Below are 25,772 nucleotides of genomic sequence, written 5' to 3'. Positions count from 1 at the left end.
CAGACACAGGGAGAATGTGTAAACTCCACAAAGACAGTCACCCAAAACTGGAATTGAACCTGAGTCCCTGGCACTGTGAGGCAGCAGTGCTAACCACTTGACACCATACTGCCCAAATTTTAACCACTTCTTTTAAAACAGGCTCTCTCTTTGATCTCAAGTGCCTTCTAGTGTCGCCAGATGCTGGTTCTATTTCCATGGGTGGGTGTATCGCCTGTCACTGAACTCTGAGATTGTAGCACCCTTTAAAATGGCCTCCCGATCTCTGTGAAGCCAAGCTGGCTGACATCTTCCCTGTTGGGGACTTTTTTCCCAACAAAAGGTGGTCCAATCCCCTTCTTTCTCACCAGACCTCCTCTTTTGTATTTAGGCTTTCAGACACCCAGGAACTACTAGCAAAGCTTACTTGTGACAAATAAATAAACGTTAACTTTGATAAGGTGGCACACGGGAGAATGAATGCTGGAAAGCATATACACTTTCATATTTGAACATAAGAACATAAGAACATAAGAAATAGGAGCAGGAGTAGGCCATCTAGCCCTTCGAGCCTGCCCCGCCATTCAATAAGATCATGGCTGATCTGTTGTGGCTCAGTTCCACTTTCCCGCCCTCTCCCCATAACCCTTAATCCCCTCTCTTATCAAGAACCCATCAACCCGCTTCTTAAAAATATTTAGCGAGGCAGCCTCCACCACTTCAACGGGCAGAGAATTCCAGAGATTCACCACCCTTTGAGTGAAGAAGTTCCTCCTCAACTCCGTTCTAAACCGCCTCCCCTTTATCTTGAGGCTGTGCCCCCTAGTCCTACTGTCTTTTTTGAGCGGGAAGAGTCTCTCCACCTCTATCCTATCCATCCCATTCATCATCTTATACGTCTCAATGAGATCTCCCCTCATTCTTCTAAACTCTAACGGGTACAAGCCTAGTTTATTCAGCCTCTCCTCATAGCTCAATCCCCTCAACTCCGGTATCAGCCTAGTAAACCTCCTCTGCACTCCCTCCAGGGCCAAAATATCCTTGCGCAGGTGCGGCGCCCAAAACTGCACACAGTACTCCAGCTGCGGCCTCACCAATGCCCTATACAGCTGCAGCAAGACCTCCCTACTTTTATATTCAATCCCCCTCGCTATGAAGGCCAGCATCCCATTTGCCTTCCTGACCACCTGCTGCACCTGCAAGCTGGGTTTTTGTGACTCATGCACAAGGACCCCGAGGTCCCTCTGCACCGTCGCCTGCTGCAGTTTTTCGCCACGTAAGTAATAGTCCTTCCTACCATTCTTCCTACCAAAGTGGACCACCTCACACTTGCCAACATTAAATTCCATTTGCCATTTCCTGGCCCATTCGCCCAGCCTATCTAGATCCTTCTGCAGACTCTCCACACCCTCCGCACAATTTGCCTTTCCCCCAATCTTGGTGTCATCAGCAAATTTCGACACCCTACACTCGGTTCCCTCCTCCAGATCATCTATATAAATGGTAAATAGCTGAGGCCCCAGCACCGACCCCTGGGGCACCCCACTAGTCACCAACCGCCAATCCGAATAGCACCCATTGACCCCCACTCTCTGCCTCCTATTTGACAACCAATCCTCTATCCACGCTAACACCCTACCCCCAACTCCATGTCCCCTGACCTTCTGCAATAACCTCTTGTGAGGTACCTTGTCAAACGCCTTCTGAAAATCCAGAAAGACCACATCCACCGGCTCTGACAAGTCTGCCAAACTTGTCACTGTGTGCCACCTTTAAGACTTGAACAGCAGATTAGCTGCAAAGACTTGCATTCTAATCAGTATTCTGTAAACTGTGTGTGCCTTTATATGCCCTGTTTGTGATCAGAGCTCTCCATTCACCTGACGAAGGAACAGTGTTCTGAAAGCTAGTGGTGCTTACTGTCAAATAAACCTGTTGGACTTTAACCTGGTGTTGTGAGACTTCTTACTGTGTACAACACTGTCACTGAGAAGGACCATTGTGGAGTTTGGCTTCAACTTGGTACAGAGCTTTGGTTAGAGTTTGGAGCCCATCTTTTCCAGCATGGCAGTGGTGATTAATTTCATGAGAGTTCTTGCAGAGCCATCTGTGATGCAGGTCTGGTTGATGGTTCGGTTTCCCATTTACAGCACAATGTCTGTGCTGTACTGGAATCTCAGACTGTGGTCATGAAATCTATGCTTGCTGCAAGTTACAAGTTCAGACTGTTGCCATCATGACTACGGATTTCAGAGATTAAAGGGGAATTCAAGCTTTCACAGCAGTCCAACAATACGCACATTCGAAACGTGGAGCAGAATTCGGCCATTCAGCCCCTCAAGCCTGCTCCATATTCAATAAGATCATGGCTGATCTGTTTGTGTTTCAAGTTCCACATTCCCATCTATCCTCGATAACCTTTGATTCCATTGCCTAATAAAAATCCGTCTATCTCCGCCTTAAAATATTTGATGACCCCACTTCCACCACCTTCTGATGCAGAGTTCTATTTGTTTACCCATTCATGGGATGTGGGCGTCGCATTCTTTTGCCCATCTTTGAGGGCAGTTAAGAATCAACCACATTGTTGTGGGTCTAGAGTTACATGTAGGCTAAGTCAGATAAGGGTGGCAGATTTTCTCCCATATTGGTTTTTATGCCAATTGCCAACCATTTCATCATCATCGTTAACCTTTCTACTTTTTTTATTGAATTCAAATTTCACCATCTGCCATTGTGGGATTCAAACCCAGGTCCCCAGAGCATCACCCTGGGTCTCTGGATTATGGGTCCAATGACAATGCCACTATGCTATTGCCTCCCTGTTTAAAGTCACACAACCCTCTGAAATTTTTTTCTTCATCTCTCTCCTATAATGACAATCCTGAATTGTAAAACAGTGCCTCCTAGTTCTGGACTCGCCCCCCAAGAGGAAACATCCTTTCCACGTCCGTCTTGTTAAGACCATTTGGGATCTTATATAATACAATCAAGTCACCCCTCACTCGTCTAAACTCCAATGAAAGCAAACCCAACCTGTCCAGCCTTTCCTCACAAGACAAACCACTAATTCCAGGTATGAATCTAGTAAACCTCCTCTGAACTACCTCGAGCAGTTTCCCTTGTGCCATGCATTTACTTCATTCCTTAAAGAAGGAAACCAAAACTGCACACAGCATTCAAGATGTGGTCGCACCATTGCCATGTATAACTGAAGCATGATGTGGAGATGCCAGTATTGGACAGGGATGGGCACAGTAAGAAGTCTCACAGTGCTAGGTTAAAGTCCAACAGGTTTATTTGAGCACTGCTCATTCATCAGGTTAGGTTCAATTGTTTTTGGATTAAGCACAATTTAGCATCCCACAATCAGCATTCATTCCATTGATCTGTTGATCTATTGCTAAGTAGCTCAGTTAATGTCTCGAGGTGCTCATAATGCCCTGTAATTTATTGTTCTCTGGGAAGCTGCACTGCATGATACTTTGCGCAATTTGTCATTTGGTGCAGAAAAAGGTGCAAAAGTAAAACCAATTAAATGGAATGAAAACAGTTACTGATATAATAAAGTGTACCTCCCATATTTACATTGTCATCATCTGGAGGAATTTTCTAAGCAGTCGGTCATGTGGAGGGGCACATGAAAGGACGGAAGGAAGTTGCGACTGAGCTCATCTGGCTCACAGACACTAAACCACGCTTCCTGTCACTAAATCTAAGAACAGCAATGGCTGCAGTACTTGAGAAGTCTAGAGCCGAGACTTTTTTTTGCCTTAGCCTGAAGATGTTGCTCAGTAATGAAAAATTATCTGAAACAAAACAGTAGAAATGTGGAGGAAAATACATTTCTACTGGGAAGCAGTTTTGTTTGCGCTAGAACCGTTGAGCATAACACTGTATGAAAGAAAAGTTAATCACAGTAAACTAGGGCTAGTCAGGCAGCCAGGTAATGGAATGTAATGGCAACTAAAAGCTTTTCAATGACCAACTATGTTGTAGACTTGGAAGGATTTATTAGGCTTTGTGCTTAAAAGTATTTCTAGACCTTTTGAACTGACTTGGACTTGAAAGGACTAATGATGGAAAAAGTGGGAATTGTTTGTGCTTTTTGCAGCCTGAATGGTGAATGTCAATTTATTCTGTGGAAAGTAGACAGATCCCAATGTGGTGTGAGTGTACATGAAAGGAAGGATAAGTAATGGTTCGACTCCATATAACGCAGTCAAATTTTGTTTACAAACAGGGTAAGTGTCACATGATAGACAAAGATATTTCTGTCCAGGGAGGTGTATGCCATAATTGTTATCACCATTGCAGGAAGGGAAGCAATAATAATGTCAGAGAATGGTGTTTATGTACTTCCAACTAATACAATTGACATTTATTTTGCTGATTTATTTGATCAAGATGTCCATTGTTGCTTCCCAACACAATGTTTTTGATATGGTTTGGTTTATTATTGTCACACGTATTAGTATACAGTAAAAAGTATTGTTTCTTGCGCACTATGCAGACAAAGTATACAGTTTATAGAGAAGGAAAATAGAGGGTGCAGAATGGAGTGTTACAGTCATAGCTAGGGTGTAGAGAAAGATCAACCTAATATGAGATAGGTCCATTCAAAAGTCTGACAGCAGCAGGGAAGAAGCTGCTCTTGGGTCGGTTGTTATGTAACCTCAGAGGTTTGTATCTTTTTCTTGATGGAAGAAGGTGGAAGAGAGGATGTCTGGGATCCTTGATTATGCTGGTTGCTTTTCTGAGTCAGCCAGAAGTGTAGACAGAATCAATGGATGGGAGGCTGGTTTGTGAGATTAATTGGGTTCCGTTCACGATCCTTTGTAGTTTCTTGCGGAGCAGGATCCTGCGATACAACCAGAAGGAATGCTTTTTACAGTGCATCTGTGTCTGGAAAGCAGGGTAAACTGTCTGCTGAAGTTTCCCATCCCTCCATCAATCAGGTTCTAATTTTCCCCACCAAAGGTATATTTCTCCTTCACAAAATGTTTTCTTTATCATATCCTCCAACCCAAGATGAAGTGCTGTTCTGGCCTGCAGATCCTCATCTAGTGGTCTGGCTGAGAAATGTTGAAACTTAACTATTGAAGACAAATTAGTACAAATGGCATAAAAAGATAAGAGCATAAGGGATACGCCATTCAACATCTCAGGTCTACGCCAGTATTCAATAAGATTGTGGCTGATATGATTGTGGCCTTAACTCCACTTTCCTGCCTGTCCTCCATATCCCTTAGCTCCTTCGTCAATCAAAAATCTAACAAATTCAATCTTGAACATGTTCAAAAACCCAGCCTCTGTGCTCACAGTGGAAGAGAATTCAAACCCCAATGATCTTCGAAGAGAACAAATTCCTCCTCAAAAATCCATCTTAAATGGAACATTCCTTACTTTTAAACTCTGTCACTTGGTTCTAGAATATTCCATGACAGGAAGCATCCTCCTGCCATCTACCCTGTCAAACCACCTCAGAGTGTTTCATTCTCATTCTTCTAAACTCCAATGATTATTGGCCCACACTGTTCAACCCTCATAAGACAAACCCCTACACCCTGGGGATCAGCCCTCCTCTCAACTGTTGTCTCCCTCTTCAGTAAGGTGACCAAAAGTATACACAATATTCTGGCAGTTGTTGGCATAATTCTTAGGACACTTGAGGTTATTCAGTAAATTTTACCCATTGCAGAATCAGATCTAACACTTGGCATTACATTCTGAGTTTTGCAAGCACAGGCTGGTTGAGTATGGTGTCTCTTTAGTACGATCTGTCAACCATCAGGAAGTGTGACCTGCATACCCTGCATTGCGCAAGCATTGATGTATCATATTACTTGATTGTGCGGTCATCAACGGGTAAAGGTAGTCCTTTCATACTGGTACTATGTAGTATCAACAGGAAGGTAGTTTTTTTTTGTAGAAATAGGATGCTGCCATCAAGCCAAAAAGATGTCTGCAGATGTTCTGGAAATAAATGGATGTATTAGTGAGAGGCAACATGGTTTTATGAAGGGAAGGTCGTGTCTCACTAACTTGATTGAGTTTTTCGAGGAAGTGACAAAGATGATTGAGGGTAGGGCAGTGGATGTTGTCTACATGGACTTTAGCAAGGCCTTTGACAAGCTCCCTCATGGCAGACTGGTGCAGAAGGTGAAGTCGCATGAGATCAGAGGTGAGCTGGCAAGGTGGATACAAAACTGGCTCTGTCAAAGAAGACAGAGGGTAGCAGTGAAAGGGGTTTGTTTCTGAATGGAGGGCTGTGAAAAATGTTGTTCCTCAGAGATCAGTGCTGGTACCTTTGCTGTTTGTAATATGCGTAAATAATTTGGAGGAAAATGTAATTGGATTGATTAGTAAGTTTGCGGACGACACAAAGCTTGCTGGATTTGCGGATAGCGATGAGGACCATCAGAGGATACAGCAGGATTATAGATCTGTTAGAGACTTGGACGGAGTTTAACCCAGACAGATGTGAGGTAATGCATTTTGAAAGGTCTAATACAGATAGGAAATATACAATAAATGGCAGAACCTTCAAGAATATTGATAGGCAGAGGGATCTGGGTGTACAAGTACACAGGTCACTGAAAGTGGCAACGCAGGTGGAGAAGGTAGTCAGGAAGGCATATGGAATGCTTGCCTTCATCGGCCGGGGCACTGAGTTTAAAAATTGGCAAGTCATATTGCAGCTTTATTGAACCTTAGTTAGGCTGCACTTGGAATATAGTGTTCAATTCTGGTCGCCAAACTACCAGAAGGATGTGAAGGCTTTGGAGAGGGTACAGAAAAGATTTACCAGGATGTTGCCTAGTATGGAGAACATTAGCTATGAGGAGAGGCTAGAGAAACTTGGTTTGTTCTCATTGGAGTGACTGAGATTGAGGGGCGACCTGATAGAAGCCTACAAGATTATGAGAGGCATGGACAGAGTGGATAGTCAGAAGCTTTTTCCTAGGATGAAAGAGTCAATTACTAGAGGGCATAGGTTTAAGGTGCGAGGGGCAAGGTTTAAAGGCAGACATTTTACACAGAGAGTAGTGGGTGTCTGGACCTCGTTGCCGAGGGAGGTGGTGGAAGCATATATGGTAGTGACTTTTAAGGGGCATCTTGACAAGTACATGAATAGGATGGAAATAGAGGGATATGGTCCCCGAAAGGTAGGGGGTTTTACTTAATTTGGGCAGCATCGTTGGTGCAGGTTTGGAGGGCTGAACGGCCTGTTCCTGTGTTATAATTTTCTTTGTTCTTTGTTCAATCACCATGAATATCTACGTCTACCTCTGTAATATCACCCACCTCCTAAAGAGAAACTGTATTCTGAGTTACTTCGAGCAATATCACCTGAGATCCACTGGAATATGGTAAGAAGGATGGAGACATTGTCGGATCTGGTTCTGGGGAATGAGATGGGTTAGCGGATCAACTGTCAGAAGGGTCCTTTTAAAGAACAGTGATCATAATATCATAAGGTTTACATTGGCAATGAAAAAGGGCACAGATCCAAAACCAAAGTGAAAATAATTAATTGGAGAAGGGCCAATTTCAGTGGATTTGGCCCAGATGAATTTGAATCAAAGACTGGCAGCTAAAACTGTAACTGAGGAGCAGCAGTCTTTAAAGGGTACAGTTGAGGTGCATTTTCATGAGGGGGATAGGCAGAGCAGCCAAAGTCAGAGCTCTCCGGATGACGAGTGAAGTAGACAATATGATGAAAAAGTGGGCATTTGAACTGAGTAGATGGAGAGAAACCGTTCCTGCTGGTAGAAAGGTTCAGAACCAGAGGGCACTAATTTAAAGGTAAAAGGATTATAAGGAAAGTCATTTTTACACAGTGGAATGCACTGTCTGAGAGTGTGGTTCAGGCAGATACAATTGGGGCTAATGGAAGGAAATTGAATGAACACCTTAAAGAAAAAAAATTGCAGAACTACTTGGAAAAGGTGAGGGAGTCAAACTAGCTGAATTGCTCTTTAAAGAATAGACATGGATACAATGGGCCGAATGGCCTCCTTCGGTGCTGTAACCATTCTTTGATAATATGATTAATATTGAATTGATCACCGGTTGTAACAGGCTGCGAGGTTACAGTGGCACCTTCGGAACAAATGAGAATAACAAGCCGTCTTGTGATGTTATTCTGTAGTGAATAAGCACCATCTGGTGGAGGCAGTCAGAAGTGCAGATGTTACTGTTAACAATGTCACCCGTTGACTTTGATTGAGGTTATCACAGCTGAAGAATACTGTGCATTTACATTTGATTTGATTGTTATTGTCACATGTACTAGTATACAGTGAAAAGTATTGTTTCTTGCACACTATAAAGACAAAGCTTACTGTACAGGAAGAAGGAAAGAAGGTATAGAATGGGTGGCATGGTAGCATAGTGGTTAGCATGCTACTTCACAGCTCCAGGGACCTGGGTTCAATTCTTGGCTTGAGTCACTGTCTGTGTGGAATTTGCACATTCTCCTTGTGTCTGCATGCGTTTGCTCCGGTTTCCTCCTACAGTCCAAAAATGTGCGGGCTAGGTTGATGGGCCGTGCTAAAAATTACTCCTTAGTGTCCTGAGATGTGGGGATTAGTGGGTAAAATATGTAGAGATATGGGAGTAGGGCCTGGGTGGGATTGTGGTTGGTGCAGACTCGATGGGCCGAATGGCCTCTTTCTGTACTGTAGGGTTTCTAATGTAGTGTTACAGTCATAGCTAGGCTGTAGAGAAAGATCAACTTAATAAGAGGTAGCCACATCTGTAAGAGATTGTTAAAGAGTTAGAATAGAGTTTTAGAAGTATAGATCAAGAATAAAAGATAGAATTGTGGATATACTGGGCACAGCTTGCAAGAAGATGCCAGAGCAAAAGAAAAAATATCAATGTACATTTGCAATCTGTTTGGGTGATGAATCTGCATTGTTGAATAACTGGAGGTATGTGGATGTAGCAGGAGGTGGCTGTGTGGTTGGCAGCATTGGTAGGTGCGTGAGGGTGAGATAGAGTATCTGAATGTTCGGCATGAGTCCTGATTGTGAGAGATCAGTGATGGGTGCTTGATGGGGATGTGGCCTCTGAACAGTGTGAAAGTTTGGTGATACAGTCAGTAGGAGATGTTCTGTGAAGAGATGTCATTATCATGTCATGGGGGAGACAGTGGCAATGTCACCCGAGTGGTAATCCAGAAGCCCAGGCTGATGTTCTGGGAAAAAAGGCTCAAATCCCACCACTGCTCTGGTGGAATTTAAATTCAATTAATAATCTGGAGTTGAAAAGCTGGGCTCAAGCTCGGCCTTGGAGGGAGTGCAGAGGAGGTTCACTAGGCTGATACCGGAGATGAGGGGGTTAGACTATGAAGAGAGACTAAATAGACTGGGTCTGTACTCGTGGGCGTTTAGAAGGATGAGGGGGGATCTTATAGAGACGTATGAGATAATGAAAGGGATGGATAGCGTAGAGGTAGAAAGATTCTTTCCACTCAGGCAGGACTAGAGGGCATAGCCTCAAGATAAGGGGGGGGGGCAGTTTAGAACAGAGTTGAGGAGGAACTTCTTCACTCAAAGGGTGGTGAATCTCTGGAATTCTCTGCCCGTTGAAGTGGTGGAGGCTACCTCGCTAAATATATTTAAGACACGAGTAGATAGGTTTTTGGCAGACAAGGGAATTAAGGGTTGTGGGGAGAAAGCGGGAAAGTGGAACTGAGCCACTTCAGATCAGCCATGATCTTATTGAATGGCGGGTTAGGCTTGAAGGGCTAGATGGCCTACTCCTGCTCCTAATTCTTATGTTTGTATGTTCTCATGCTGACCATGAAACCAGCGTTGATTGTCATAAAACCCATCTGGTTTACTGAGGTGCTTTAGAGAATTCAGCTGTCCTTACCTAATCTGGTCTCCATGTGACTCCAAACCCATGGCAATGTGGTTGACTCTTAACTGCCTCTGAAATGGCTTAGTGAGCCACTAAGTTTAAGGATAATTAGGAATGGGCAATGAATGTTGGCCCAGCCAGTGACACCCACATCCCATGAAGGAATAATGATAAGGATGCCCCATGTAACATTATTGGAGCTCTTGTGGCATGATAGCCTGGTCCTCAGGGACAGACTCCAGGTACTGACCTTTCTAGTAAACCTGCTCACACTTCCTTCCCTTTTGGGCTTCCTGATCTTCTGGAAATATGGGGCAGATTTTAGTATTTTCATTCTAAGTGCTGATTCTGGGTGCAATTCAGGTCCGACTTGGAGAACTGCTCTCAGGCACCCCCATATGCACTTAGCCTGAAAAAGAAATTGAGAGTCTGAATCGTGCTGTGGGCAGGGCTTATCGTGACGGAAATGCTGCTGTTCTGTTCGGAGCCTTCAACTGTGCATGTGCAATGAAAAAAATTTGAAAAACGCACCCCTGTCCCATCACTTCCGGGCCGCAAAAAATGGATAAAGCGACCCGGGAGTGAAAAGCTGGAGCGAGGGCCCCCACAGATATCACCCCACCCCCATATCATAACTATCCCTCTTATCTACCTACCCTTCCCACTACCCAGAAGGATCATGACCCTCTGCCCCCTTCCTCCCCACCAATTGCCCGCAGAGTGGCAGCGGTCCCCCTATCCCCACCCCCAACCAGAGAATGATCAGGCCTCCCTCTGCCCCGCCCCTTCACCATAGATACATCTGACCTGCCTTTTCCTGCCTCCCCCCCACCAGAAAATGACGTGGCCTGCCTCTCCTACCTTCCCCCTCTCCCAACCACCACCAATCTGAGGTAGAGAGCCGCTGAAAGCACTGAACTTACCTCTTCAGAAGCTGGACACCCGAAACAGACCTTTGCACCGAGCATGTCTGTTCCCGCGGAATCTAGATGCGCGTACGTGATGGTAAAGGGGGAAATGCTGATAAAGTTGGGCGGGCCTTCATTAATTCAATTTATATGCATGCAAATGCATTTAAATTGCTGTTGCGCCTATTTGGGGCGTGAATTGGATCGAGGCCATTTTCAGGCTTTGGTAAAGTGGGCATCTGCGTGGACGCAGGCGTGGATCGCATCAATGGCCTCACACCCGACTTTACCAGGTTTTTGCACCTGAAAACGGGCGGGACGCAATGGTAAAATCGGGATCATGGTGTCTCCCCTTCTTTCCACCTCCTGGACCATTGCATCCAGCAACATACAATACACTTAGCGCATTATTATGAAATCAGAAACAGCTGGATCCTGGCCTCCATCACATCTTCCTTCACTTACAGCTCGCACCCCTCCCCTTCCTCCTCTTCTTCCAAGTTATGCATAGGGTCATAGAGGTTTTTTACAGCAACGAAACAGGCCCTTTGGCCCAACTTCTTCATGCCGCCCAGATTGTACCATTAAGCTGGTCCCAATTGTTGCGTTTGGCCCATATCCCTCTATACCAATCCTACCCATGTAACTGTCTAAATGCTTTTCAAAAGACAAAATTGTATCTGCCTCTACTATTAGCCCTGGGAGCTCGTTCCAGACACTCGCCACCCTCTGTGTGAAAAAATTGCCTCTCTGGATCCTTTTATACTTCTCCCCTCTCACCTTAACCCTATGCGCTCCAGTTTTAGACTCCCAGACATTTGGGAAAATATGTTGACTATCTAGCTAATCTATGTCCCTCGTTTTGTAAATCTCTATAAGATCATTCCTAAGCCTCCTATGCTCCAGGGAAAAAAGTCTCAGTCTATCCAGCCTCTAACTCAAATCATTAAATCCCAGTAGCGTCCAAGTAAATCTTTTCTACATTCTTTCTAGTTTAATAATATCCTTCCTATAATAGGGTGACCAGAATGTATACAGTATTCCAAGTGTGGTCTTACCAATGTCTTGTACAACTTCAACAAGACATCCCAACTCCTGTATTCAATGTTTTGACCAATGAAACCAAGCATGCCGAATGCCTTCTTCCTTCCCTGTACACCTGTGATTCCATTTTCAAGAAGCTATGAACCTGTATCCCTAGATCTCTTTGTTCAATAACTTTCCTTTGTTCTATAACTCTCCGAGTAATGCCTTGGTATGATCTACCAAAATGCATCACCTCGTATTTATCTAAATTAAACTCCATCTGCCATTCGTCAGCCCACTGGCCCAATTGATCAAGGCCCCATTTAAACCCTAGATAATCTTCTTCACTGTCCACTATGCCACCAATTTCGGTGTCATCTGCAAACTTACTGACCAAACCTCCTAAATTCTCATCCAAATCATTAATATAAATGACAAATAACAGTAGACCCAACACCGAACCCTGAGGCACACTGCTGGTCACAGGCCTCCGGTTTGAAAAACAATCCTCTACAACCACTCTCTGTCTTCTGTTATCAAGTCAATTTTGTATCCAATTGGCTACCTCATCCTGGATCCCGCGAGACTTAACCTTATGCAACAACCTACCATGTGGTACCTTGTCAAAGGCCTTGCTGAAGTCCATGTAGGCAATGTTGATTGCACTGCCCTCATCTACCTTCTTGGTTACCCTTTCAAAAAACTCAATCAAATTCATGAGACATGATTTTCCAATCAAAAAGCCATGCTGACTGTCCCTAATCAGTTTGTGTATCTCTAAATAACTGTAACTCCTGTCTCTCAGAATACCTTCTAACAACTTACCCATGACAGACATTAGGCTCACCGGCCTGTAGTTCCAAGACTTTCCCCTGTGGCCCTTCTTAAAAAAAGGCACAACATTCGCTACCTTCCAACCTACAGGCCAATCTTACTTATGGTTGTCGATTATTCAAACATCTCTGCTAAGGGACCCATAATTTCCTCCCTGGCCTCTCACAACAACCTGGGATACACTTCATCAGGTCCTGGGGATTTATCTACCTTGATGCGCTTTAAGACTTCCTGCTTTAAGACTTCTTCTCGGTGCAGAGGGACCTCGGGGTCCTTGTGCATGAGTCGCAAAAACCCAGCTTGCAGGTGCAGCAGGTGGTCAGGAAGGCGAATGGGATGCTGGCCTTCATAGCGAGAGGGATTGAATATAAAAGTAGGGAGGTCTTGCTGCAGCTGTATAGGGCATTGGTGAGGCCGCAGCTGGAGTACTGTGTGCAGTTTTGGGCGCCGCACCTGCGCAAGGATATTTTAGCCCTGGAGGGAGTGCAGAGGAGGTTTACTAGGCTGATACCGGAGTTGAGGGGATTGAGCTATGAGGAGAGGCTGAATAAACTGGGCTTGTACTCGTTAGAGTTTAGAAGAATGAGGGGAGATCTCATTGAGACGTATAAGATGATGAATGGGATGGATAGGATAGAGGTGGAGAGAGTCTTCCCGCTCAAAAAAGACAGTAGGACTAGGGGGCACAGCCTCAAGATAAAGGGGAGGCGGTTTAGAACAGAGTTGAGGAGGAACTTCTTCACTCAAAGGGTGGTGAATCTCTGGAATTCTCTGCCCATTGAAGTGATGGAGGCTGCCTCGCTAAATATTTTTAAGAAGCGGGTTGATGGGTTCTTGATAAGAGAGGGGATTAAGGGTTATGGGGAGAGGGCGGGAAAGTGGAACTGAGCCACGACAGATCAGCCATGATCTTATTGAATGGCGGGGCAGGCTCGAAGGGCTAGATGGCCTACTCCTGCTCCTATTTCTTATGTTCTTATGTTCTTAATCTGTGCACTCCTCAAGACATCACTATTTATTCCCCCAAGTTCCCTAACATCCATGCCTTTCTCAACAATAAATACTCAAGAGAAAATTCATTTAGGATCTCACACATCTCTTGTGGATCCACACATTGATGACCTTGTTGATCCTTAATTGGCCCTAATCTCTCTAGTTACTCATTTGCTCTTTATGCATTTACAGAAGCTCTTGGGATTCTCCTTTGCTTTATCTGCCAAAGCAATTTTGTGTTCCCTTTTGCCCTCTTGATTCCTCTCTTAATTGTACTCTGATACCTGCTGTACTCTTCAAGGGGTCCATTTGATCTCAGCTGCCTATGTCATATGCATCCTTCTTCTTGTTGACCAGGGCCTCAATATACTGAGTCATCCAGGGTTTCCTACTTTTACCAGTCTTGCTCTTCACTCTAAAAGGAATGTGTTTATTCTGAACCTGGTTAACATGAAAGCTTCCCACTCACCAGATCCTTTTGCCTGCCAACAGACTCCTCCAATTAACTTGTGAAAGTTCCTGTCTAATACCATCAAAAATGGCCTTGCCCCAATTTAGGATTTTAACTTTTGGGCCAAACCTATCATTTTCCATAGCTACCTTAAAACTAGTGGATTTTTGGTCACTGATCCCAAAGTGATCTTTCACTAACACTTCTGTAACCTGCCCTTCCTTATTTCCCAAGAGGAGGTCAAGTTTTGCCCCCTCTCTAGTCGGGCCATGCACACACTGAATGAGAAATTCCTCCTGAATACACTCAACAAATTTCTCGCCATCTAAGCCTCTAATACTATGGCTGTCCGAGTCAATGTTGGGAAAGTTAAAGTCCCCCACTACTACCACCCTATTTTCTTGCAGCTATCTGTAATCTCCTTACATATTTGATCTTTAATTTCTTGCTGACTACTTGGGGCCCTATTGTACAATCCTACCAAAGTGATCTCCCCCTTCTCAATTCTTAATTCTACCCATGTAGACTCAGGAATATCCCCTCTCAGTACTGTTGTGATGTTCTCCCTAATCAAAAATGCAACTCCCTATCCTCTCTTACTTCCTGCATATGTGATGCAATTTCAAATGGAACATTTATTGTGCTATGTGGTGGTAGGGGTCATATCCATGTGTAAGTCTGCAGTTGTCTTTAAAATGCTCTTGTGTCAATGGGTGATTTGTCATCAAGTGATGATTCATCTGAACAGAAAGAATGAAGACAAACAATATAAATGAAATCGAACTGTTTTAACTAGCTTGTAAAGCGACCTGGGGATGTACACACACAAATCTTTGAAGCTGGCAAGACGATTGGAAAGGCTATTAAAATGCTGCATGGTTTTACAAATGCAGGCATAGGATACAAAAGCAAGTAAGTTATCCAAAACCTTTATAATAGCTGGAATATTTTGGCTAGTTCTGGCGTCCACATTTTAGGAAGGATATCAAGGTCTCAGAGAGAGTGCAACGATTTACTCGAATGAGAGGATCTGGGACTTGATGTGGAGAGACTGAAGAAGCTGGGATTGCTCCCATTAGAGAAAGCTAAGGGGAGATTTGATTGAAGTTTTCAGAATTTTTGCAAGGTTTCAGTATAGCAAATAAGGAGAAACTATTTTTCTTTTAAGAGGCAGAAGAATTGGCAACCATAGAACATAAATTTAAGGCAAAAGGTCAAAGAATCGAAGGTGACATGCGGATTTTCCTTTTACACAGTGAGATGTTATGATGCTTGAAAAGGTAGATAAAGCAGATTCAGGAATAACTTTCAAAAATGAACTGAATAAATAATAAAAGGGGAAACCAATTTCAGGGCAATGAAGGGGAGTTATGCTGTACAGATTGGATAACTCTTTCAAACAACTGGCTGAGGCAAGACTGGGCCATGGCCTCCTCTTGTGTTGTATCACTTTCTGATCAAAGGAGATTGAATTATGGGAACTGCCATGATAATGAAGGGTTATTCAAACTAAATTGTGCCTATATTCATGCAAAAAAAGTTAAAACAGCTTGCTTTCAGTTTCTGCCAAGCTTTATTTTTTATAGTTCCATTTAATTCTAAATGACAAAGATATACATCAGTGTAATTATTAAATAAAACTGTCTCACAATTTACATCAGACTGCACAAGAACAATAGTGAAATACTTCCAAATTCCAGAAATTCCAGTCAGAACTCAGCTGGAAGGCAAACCCAGATAGGAATTTCTTACTGGATAAAAGCAAAATATTGCAGATGCTGGAATCTGAAACCAAAAGAGAAAATGCTGGAAGGTCTCAGCAGGTCTGGCAGCATCTGTGAGGAGAGACAAGAGCTGGCATTTCGACTCCAGATGAGCCTTTGTCAAAGCTCACAAAGATCCTTCTCTGAAATATGTACACTCCTCAAGACATCATTATTTATTTTCCCCAAGTTCTCTAACATCCATGCCTTTCTCAACAGTAAATACTGATAAGAAATTTACCACTCCAGCAGTGGAGTGCCCCAGGGATCTGTTCTAGGACCCTTGCTGTTTGTCATTTTCACAAATGACCTGGATGAGGAAGTGGAGGGATGGGTTAGTAAGTTTGCCGAGGACATGAAGGTTGGTGGTGTTGTGGATAGTCTGGAGGGATGTCAGAAGTTGCAGCAAGACATAGATAGGATGCAGGACTGGGCGGAGAAGCGGCAGATGGACTTCAATGTGGGTAAATGTGTAGTGGTCCATTTTGGCAGGTCCAATGCGATGAAGGGGTACAATATCAAGGATAGGACTCTTAGCAGTGTTGAGGAGCAGAAGGACCTTGGTGTCCGGGTCCATAGGACTCTTAAATCAGCCTCGCAGGTGGAGGATGTGGTCAAGAAGGCGTATGGTGTGCTAGCCTTCATTAATTGAGGGACTGAGTTTAGGAGTCGGGAGGTAATGCTGCAACTTTATAAGATCCTTGTCAGACCCCACGTGGAGTACTGTGCGCAGTTCTGGTCACCTCACTACAAGAAGGATGTGGAAGCTATTGAGACGGTGCAGAGGAGATTTACAAGGATGTTGCTTGGATTGGGAGGTATGCCTTATGAGTATAGGTTGGGGGAGCTAGGTCTCTTCTCCCTGGAGAGACGAAGATTGAGAGGTGACCTGATAGAGGTTTATAAGATGTTGAAGTATAGATAGGGTGGACTCTTGGAGGCTATTTCCCAGGGCTGAAATGGTCGCTACGCGAGGACACAGGTTTAAGGTGCTGGGGAGCAGGTACAGAGGAGATGTCAGGGGTAAGTTTTTCACTCAGAGGGTGGCGAGTGAGTGGAATTGGCTGCCGTCGGTGGTGGTAGAGGCGAACTTGCTGGGATCTTTTAAGAGACTTCTGGATGAGTACATGGGATTGAACGGGATTGAGAGTTATAGATTGGCCTGGTAGGTATGGATATGATCGGCGCAACTTGTGGGCTGAAGGGCCTGTTTGTGCTGTAGTGTTCTATGTTCTAATATTAATTTAGGATCTCACCAATCTCTTGTGGATCCGCACATTGTTGACATTGTTAATCCTTTAGCGGCCCGATTCTCTCCCTAGTTACTCTTTTGCCCATAAAGTACTTGTAGAAGCTCTTTGGATTTTCCTTTGCCTTATCTGCCAAAGCAATCTCATGTCCCCTTTTGGCATTCCTGATCTGTCTCTTAACTCTACTCTGACATGCTCAATACTCTTCAAGGGATCCAATTGATCCCAGCTGCCTATGCATGTCGTATGCCTCTTTGTGAGCTTTGATAAAGGGTCATCTGGACTTGAAACGTCAGTTCTTTTCTCTCCTCACAGATGCTGCCAGACTTGCTGAGATTTTCCAGCATTTTCTCTTTTGGTTTAGGAATTTCCTACCTTCTAAAATATATGGAATGTATGTATTTTGTTCCATATAATAGAAGAATCGACATCAGGGCAATTCACATCTCACTTAATAGTCTATTTCAATTGTAATAGATGGTCGTTATTTTCGCATGATTGGTAGCAGTTTTGTGTCTGAATCAAAAAGTTGTGAGTTAGAGTCATACTCCAGAATTTCAATACATAATCTGGGATGAAACATCAATGCAACAGTGAAACAAAGGTGAGTTTTGAGAAACCATTACTAAGTTTGAAGAAACATCACAGAGGTGAAATAATAGTTATGTATGATTATTGGTATAGAAAAAGTGAACCCAGAGAATTACTTTTAATTAACTTGGGGAAAGAGAACTAAAGGACAGGGTATTAAGTAATTTTCAGGCTGATGATGCAAAATTATTTACAGCATGCAGAATAAACTCCCAGGTAAAGTATTAAAGGCAAAAAACTTGGAATTATTAAATGAACAGTTGGTTGCATCATTGGGAAGAACATTTTTGTATGTATGAATTACGATAGGCCAAATGCCTTCCTGATCAATAATTATTTTATGACTTGCGATTGCCTAGATTTTTTTGTTTATTGATTCCTCATTGATACATAGTGCCTGAATCATACTACTTTTCCATTGCTAATGATTAGTCAATCAAATGTTTGATTGATGGTAACAGATAAATACATATTTCAATCAATTACTAATTTTTGTCCTCCTGGTTTTTGATGTGTGCACTGCAGGTGAATTCTCTATTATAAAGCTGCTCAGAAAATATGGTCTGAGAGAGCTCCTGTCACCTTGATGCATGATCTGCATTTCCCCTGTCATCACTGAAGTTTCCTTCTCCAGATAAATGGTGATAAGCATGAGGGAAAAGATGGTTATATGGTGAGAGGCAGATTCTCCCTCCATTCACTTGTATTACTGCTGCTTTATGGGGCAGCCATGAAGGAGGTGGCCCCAGTAAGTGGAGATAATGACCTTTGGATCAATCCCTCCCCCAAACAAAGAAACGTCCTGTCCTTCCAGAGTTCACTTATCATCTTGTCTGGATTCAAGTCTCCAAAGAGCACTCATCACAATGACAATTCCCTGGTTCTTTGCACTTCTGGTGCTGCAATAATGGTCTTGCTGCACAATCATATGAATTTTGTAGCTGAACAATGATGTAGCCCACTCGCTGGTCGATCCCTCCTGTTGGGATCCAGCAATGCATGGGTGATGAACCCTAGTTCAGTTTCATGGGCAGTGTAGGAAGAGCAACAGGAGATGACGAATCTTAGCTGGAACATCACCACTGCAAGGACATTCTGAGCTATGTCATCTTGAAATATAAAAGTTTCAAATGTAATGCCTTTGAAGGACATGCTGTGATGAATATGAGCTAGGTGGAACACCTATTATATTGTTAAGTATTTTATTTTTGAAAACATAAACCTATATGAAATGTTACATTTACATCTGATCCTTAAGGGGAAAAGCGGATGACATTTGACAGATAATCAAAAAACTTTCCAATGGTCACAGTTTAGACCTTTCCTCCACATGTTATCTATTAATAATTTCTTGCAGCAATAATTGACCTCTTTATACTTGGGACAATAGATCAATGTATACGTCATAGTTTTTTATATGTGGCGTCCAATGGGCGGGCAGTGAGTGTAACACCAGAAACACTTGATGTTTTCAAGGAACAAAGTGCTGATGTAAAGAAAGCAGTAGATGATATGCTAAAAGATAATCCAGAACACTTCTTTCAATTATACCACAAACATAGGACAACAGACAAATGTTCACCCTAATTACTTTTAAATTTTGGACCAGGCAAAGCTTTTTCACTCAGAGAACATAAGAGCACAAGAAATAGGAGCAGGAGTTGGCCATCTAGCCCTTCGAGCCTGCCCCGCCATTCAATAAGATCATGGCTGATCTGAAGTGGATCAGTTCCACTTTCCCGCTTTCTCCCCATAACCCTTAATTCCCCTGTCTATCAAAAACCTATCTACCCGTGACTTAAATATATTTAGCGAGGTAGTCTCCACCACTTCAATGGGCAGAGAATTCCAGAGATTCACCACCCTTTGAGTGAAGAAGTTCCTCCTCAACTCTGATCTAAACTGCACCCCCCCCAACCACCTTATCTTGAGGCTGTGCCCTCGAGTCCGGCGATCCTTTCTAAGCGGGAAGAATCTCTCTACCTCCACCCTATCCATCCCCTTCATTATCTTAAACGTCTCTATAAGATTCCCCCCCTCATCCTTCTAAACTCCAACGAGTACAGACCCAGTCTATTTAGTCTCTCTTCATAGTCCAACCCCCTCATCTCCGGTATCAGCCTAGTGAACCTCCTCTGCACTCCCTCCAAGGTCAATGTATCCTTGTGCAAGTGCGGTGACCAAAACTGCACACAGTACTCCAGCTGCAGCCTCACCAGTACCCTGTACAGTTGCAGCAAGACCTCCCTACTTTTATATTCTATCCTCCTTGCTATAAAGGCCAACATTCCATTTGCCTTCTTGATCACCTGCTGCACCTGCAGACTGGGTTTTTGCAACTCGTGCACAAGGACCCCCAGGTCCCTCTGCACCGTAGCATGCTGCAGCTTTTCGTCTTTTAAATAATAATCCCTCCTACTATGATTCCTGCCAAAGTGGATAACCTCACAGTTGCTAACATTATATTCCATCTGCCAGGTCCTCGCCCAGTCACTCAGCCTATCCAGATCTCTCTGCAGACTTTCCACACCCTCCACGCAATTTGCTTTTCCACTCATCTTCATATCATCAGCAAATTTCATCACCCTAAACTCAGCCCCCACCTCCAGATCATCTATATAAATGGTAAATAGCTGAGGCCCCAGCACCGATCCTTGCGGCACTCCACTAGTCACCAACCGCCAACCAGAATAGCACCCATTGATACCAACTCTCTGCTTCCTATTAGACATGCCAATCCTCTATCCACGCTTGCCCCCAACTCCGTGCCCCCTAACCTTCTGTAGCAACCTTTTATGAGGCACCTTATCAAATGCCTTTTGGAAATCTAAAAACACCACATCCACCGGTTCCCCTTTGTCTACCGCACTAGTCACATCCTCATAGAAATCCAGTAAATTTGTCAAACATGACTTCCCTTTAACAAATCCGTGCTGCGTCTGCTCGATCAAACCATTCTCTTCCAGGTGCCTCGCTATTTCTTCTTTGATGACGGATTCTAGTATTTTTCCAACTACAGACGTTAAACTAACTGGCCTATAATTCCCTGCCTTTTGTCTGCTACCTTTTTTAAATAGCGGCGTAACATTAGCCGTTTTCCAATCTTCCGGCACTTCCCCGGAGTCCAGCGAATTTTGATAAATAATTACTAAGGCATCCAAAATCACCTCTGCCATTTCTTTCAGAACCCTGGGATGCATTCCATCCGGTCCTGGGGACTTGTCCACCTTCAGTCCCATTAGTCTGTCATGCACTACCTCTCCAGTGACAGTAATTGCATTCAGGCCCTCAACTTCTACCAACCTTCTATCTTTAATATCCAGCAAACTATTCGTGTCCTCCTCCGTGAAGACCGAGGCAAAAAACTTATTTAAAGCCTCAGGATATTGGGTATCTGGAATTCACTGTCTGAATTGGTGATTGAGGCTGAAATGCTCAATTCATTTTAAAAGGTAGCTGGCTCAAAGTGCTGCAACCTGCAAGGAAATGGAGCAGGTGCTAGAAAGTGGGATTAAATTGAATGGCTAGTTTCTTTTTAACCTTCTTCGGCTGGTGCAAGCATGATGGGCTGAATGGCCTCCTTCTGCACTGTAATTTTTCTGTGGTTCTATGGGATGTTTGCTGTTGATTGCAAAATGTTCATCACCATTTATGTGCTGAGGCAGACCATGTCCAAATGCAGCAAGACTTGGACAATATCCTGGCTTGGGCTGACAAAGAACATAAGAACATAAGAAATAGGAGCAGGAGTAGGCCATCTAGCCCTTCGAGCCTGCCCCGCCATTCAATAAGATCATGGCTGATCTGTCTTGGCTCAGTTCCACATTCCCGTCCTCTCCCCATAACCCTTAATCCCCTCGCTTATCAAAAACCCATCAACCCGTGTCTTAAAAATATTTAGCAAGGTAGCCTCCACCACTTCAACGGGCAGAGAATTCCAGAGATTCACCACCCTTTGAGTGAAGAAGTTCTTCCTCAACTCCGTTCTAAACTGCCCCCCCTTTATCTTGAGGCTGTGCCCTCTAGTCCTACTGTCTTTTCTGAGCAGGAAGAGTCTCTCTACCTCTATCCTATCCATCCCACTCATCATCTTATATGTCTCAATGAGATCTCCCCTCATTCTTCTAAACTCTAACGAGTACAAGCCTAGTTTATTCAGCCTCTCCTCATAGCTCAATCCCCTCAACTCCGGCATCAGCCTAGTAAACCTCCTCTGCACTCCCTCCAAGGCCAAAATATCCTTGCGTAAGTGTGGCGACCAAAACTGCACACAGTACTCCAGCTGCGGCCTCACCAGTGCCCTATACAGCTGCAGCAAGACCTCCCTACTTTTATATTCAATCCCCCTCGCTATGAAGGCCAGCATTCCATTAGCCTTCCTGACCACCTGCTGCACCTGCAGGCTGGGTTTTTGCGACTCATGCACAAGGACCCTGAGGTCCCTCTGCACCGTCGCCTGCTGCAGTTTTTCGCCACATAAGTAATAGTCCTTCCTACCATTATTCCTACCAAAGTGGACCACCTCGCACTTGCCAACATTAAATTCCATTTGCCAGTTCCTGGCCCATTCGCCCAGCCTATCTAGATCCTTCTGCAGACTCTCCACACCCTCCGCGCAATTTGCCATTCCACCAATCTTGGTGTCATCAGCAAATTTCGACACCATACACTCGGTTCCCTCCTCCAGATCATCTATATAAATGGTAAATAGCTGAGGCCCTAGCACCGACCCCTGGGGCACTCCACTAGTCACCAAGTGGTGACAAGTGGCACGTAACATTCGTGTCATAGAAGTGCTTGGCGGTGACGCTTCAGAAAAGCAGATCATTACCACCTTTTTAAGGACAATCAGGGATGGGCAATAAAAATGCTGGCTGCGATGGCCCACATCTTCTGAACAAATTAAAAAAACACCTAAACTCAGGATGGTGGAGGCAAAACCTCAAGCATTGTTTTTTTAAAAAATAAAAGACGTTCCAGTATATGTTTTTCTCTGAATGGCATCCTTGTCTGTCCTGTGGTCTGGCAAAACCTGAAATCCATCCTAATGACGCCTTTCTATGCAAATATGTTGCCTGGAAGCAACTCTGCATAAAGTAAGAATGCATATTTGACACAGAATTGATTTGCTTCTGACCATACAACATCTGCTACATCTTGTAGCTGCTTAACTTAAAAAGGACGACAGATCCATTGAAATCACCAAGAAGATGAAAGCCCTATTTGCTTGAAAACTATATTACACAATGGAATTTTAATGGTTCCTGGTCAAAATAAATTAGGGCTGTGACAATACCCTAGTACTTTTCCTTAAGTGGTGACAGGATAATTACAGCACTTAGCAGAACACTTTTATGAATGATACAACTGTACTGCAGCTGAAACACATCAAGCCTAAAATTCTGAATAATGATTGGGAGATACCTACCCGTTGCAATATTTCAGAAACCAGATGTCCAATTTTTGACAATCAAATTTCAATACCAGATGCTTTTTTGATTTCTTATGACGTTTCATAACAACATGAGCCCAGTGATTAGAAGTCGCTCTGTAGGAAGCAGTTTACCATGTAAAGGACTTCACAGCATGTATTTTCCAATGATGCTTGTCTGCGGTTGCAGTCTAATTCAAAGGCCAGTACCCCAAAATAGGCTGTAGTCTGTTCTGTCGGAGCTATGCCATTTCATATGCTGACACACTTTCTATTGGGTGGGACTAACAGCTTGGAAATGCCAACTTCAAATAGTTGGCTGTTTCACTTCAATATTAATTGGAAGATGTGGAAGTGTTGTATATAACTTCTGACTGTTATGGTGCATAGGATGTCCAAAGTAATTTTTGGAATGGGAAGCCAGGATTACAAACCAACAGTAATTATTGTGGGTGTCAAGGAAAGATCACCGAAGTGTAAGAGTATGTTTATTTTAGAAATACATTGACCATTCATATTTTTCTTGTTGGTACTTTGGTTTTCCACGAACGTTTTTGGCAGTCTATTTGTTTAAAGACAAAACAATGGTCAGTGCCTTCAGGACCATTATTGGCCTCAGTGAAACTCATAGTGAAGTGCAGAAGGAGACCATTTGGTCTATTGAGTCTGCACTGACCAAAGTCCCACCCAGACCCTATGCCCATAACCCCATGCATTACCCTAGCTAAACCCCCTGACACCAAGGGGCAATTCAGCATGGCCAATCCACCTAACCCGATTGTAAGAGGAAACCGGAACGTCTGGAGGAAACCCACACAGACACAGAGAGAATGTGCAAACTTGGGCTCAAATCCCACCATGGCAGATGGTGGAATTTGAATTTAATTAAGAACATCTGGAATTAAGAATCTACTGGTGACCATAAAACCACTGTCGATTGTTGGAAAAACCCATCTTGTTCACTAACATCTCCTAGGGAAGGAAATCTGCTGACCTTATGCAGTCTTGCCTATTTGTGACTCCAGGCCCACAGCAATGTGGTTGACTTTCAACTGCCCTCCAAGGGCAACTTGAGCAATAAATGAATAATAAGAAAAGGATTTGGGTCTGAAGTTGAACTGATAAAACAGTTGTGATTTACACCAGTTTTTCTCTCCAATTCAGCATTTTTGGGAGAATCGCCTCTCTGGTATGCTAGAAAAACAACCTCCACTGGGTCTTATGCATCCAAGAAAAATAAATGGGCTAGAGGAAATCATTCCCACTTTTCCTTAGTATTGGACCACAGAGTATTGAATGCAGTTGACAGCACGCACTTGCTGAGACAAGCGTTGACAATTGATCTGATGGTGTACATGAATTGCAATAGCTTACATTCCCTCAATCTTCAATGGAACTAGAAACTGATCCTCCTGAAGCAGATAATATACACCATCAGCATGAGAACTGCAGCACTTCAAGGAAAAGGCTCATCACATTTTTTCTGGTTGATTAATGATGGGTAAGTAACACAGCAATGCAGAATTGAGTGCATACTGAGGACAAAATTTAAAAAATGTTTTCTTTCAGGTTGTGGTGGGTGGGAAGACAGGAGCAGGTCATTGAGTTGATCATCCATGATCATAATGATTAATGGAGTTGGCTCAACAGGCTGAATGGCCTACTCATGCTCCTATTTTCCTAAATGTACCATCTACAAGAAGTACCACAGCTTCCTTCAAAACCCTTCCATGTGAGTTGTCCATTACAAGGAACAGCTCCTTGTGCAATGGCCATGGATAACCAAAGACTCCAACATTGTGCACCAACAGGCAGATTGGAGATTGGGCGGCACGGTAGCGTAGTGGTTAGCACTGCTGCTTCACAGCTCTAGGGACCTGGATTCGATTCCTGGTTTGGGTCAATGTCTGTGTGGTGTTTGCATATTCTCCTCGTGTCTGCATGGGTTTCCTCTGGGTGCTCTGGTTTCCTCCCACAGTCCAAAGATGTGTGGGTTAGGTTGATTAGCCATGCTAAAAATTGTCCCTTAGAGTCCTGAGATGCGTAGATTAGCAGATAAATATGTAGGGATATGGGAGTAGGGATTGTGGTCAGTGCAGACTCGATGGGCCAAATGGCCCCTTTCTACACGTAGGGATTCTGTGATTGGAGATGAAAGTAAAATTAGGTGAGATGTAAAGCAGGCAGATGATTTGATCCTGTTAATTTTCTGCTGGTTGATTAAAGTTACTTTCCTCAATGAAGAACTGTTTTTATAGAGTTGAGGATGAAAAAAAAGGAGAGAAGACAAGATTGAGGAACAAATTAATGAGTGATTGACACCAGGCTTTTGGAAGTTTGTAGATTTTATGCAGAAACATTTAGAAAGGTTATTGTCCTGATATTTCTGGGAGCTGAGGTGAGAACAGTGGTGTGCAGTTGTTGGGGATGGAAGGGGAGCTGGAAACACCAAGGTGTTGACAAATGTAATAGCAAAAACCTGATTCGCATTTTAAAATTTTGCTTCCTGTCAACAGCTGGTGCGATTGAAAGGCTGACCTGTTGTTGGATAGGTAGGCCACTGGGAGAAGGATGCAGCCTAGGTGAATTGGAAAAGAAATGGACATTGTTGGGGTAAAGGGTGAGAGAAACTGGGACATACAGTGTGGCAAATGGGAGATATGGAGGGAATGC

Source organism: Carcharhinus amblyrhynchos, chromosome 7 (genome assembly GCF_965287045.1).
Source record: "Carcharhinus amblyrhynchos chromosome 7, sCarAmb.v2.hapA, whole genome shotgun sequence".
NCBI classification, from domain to species: Eukaryota; Metazoa; Chordata; class Chondrichthyes; order Carcharhiniformes; family Carcharhinidae; genus Carcharhinus; species Carcharhinus amblyrhynchos.
This window is presented reverse-complemented; position numbering follows the sequence as displayed.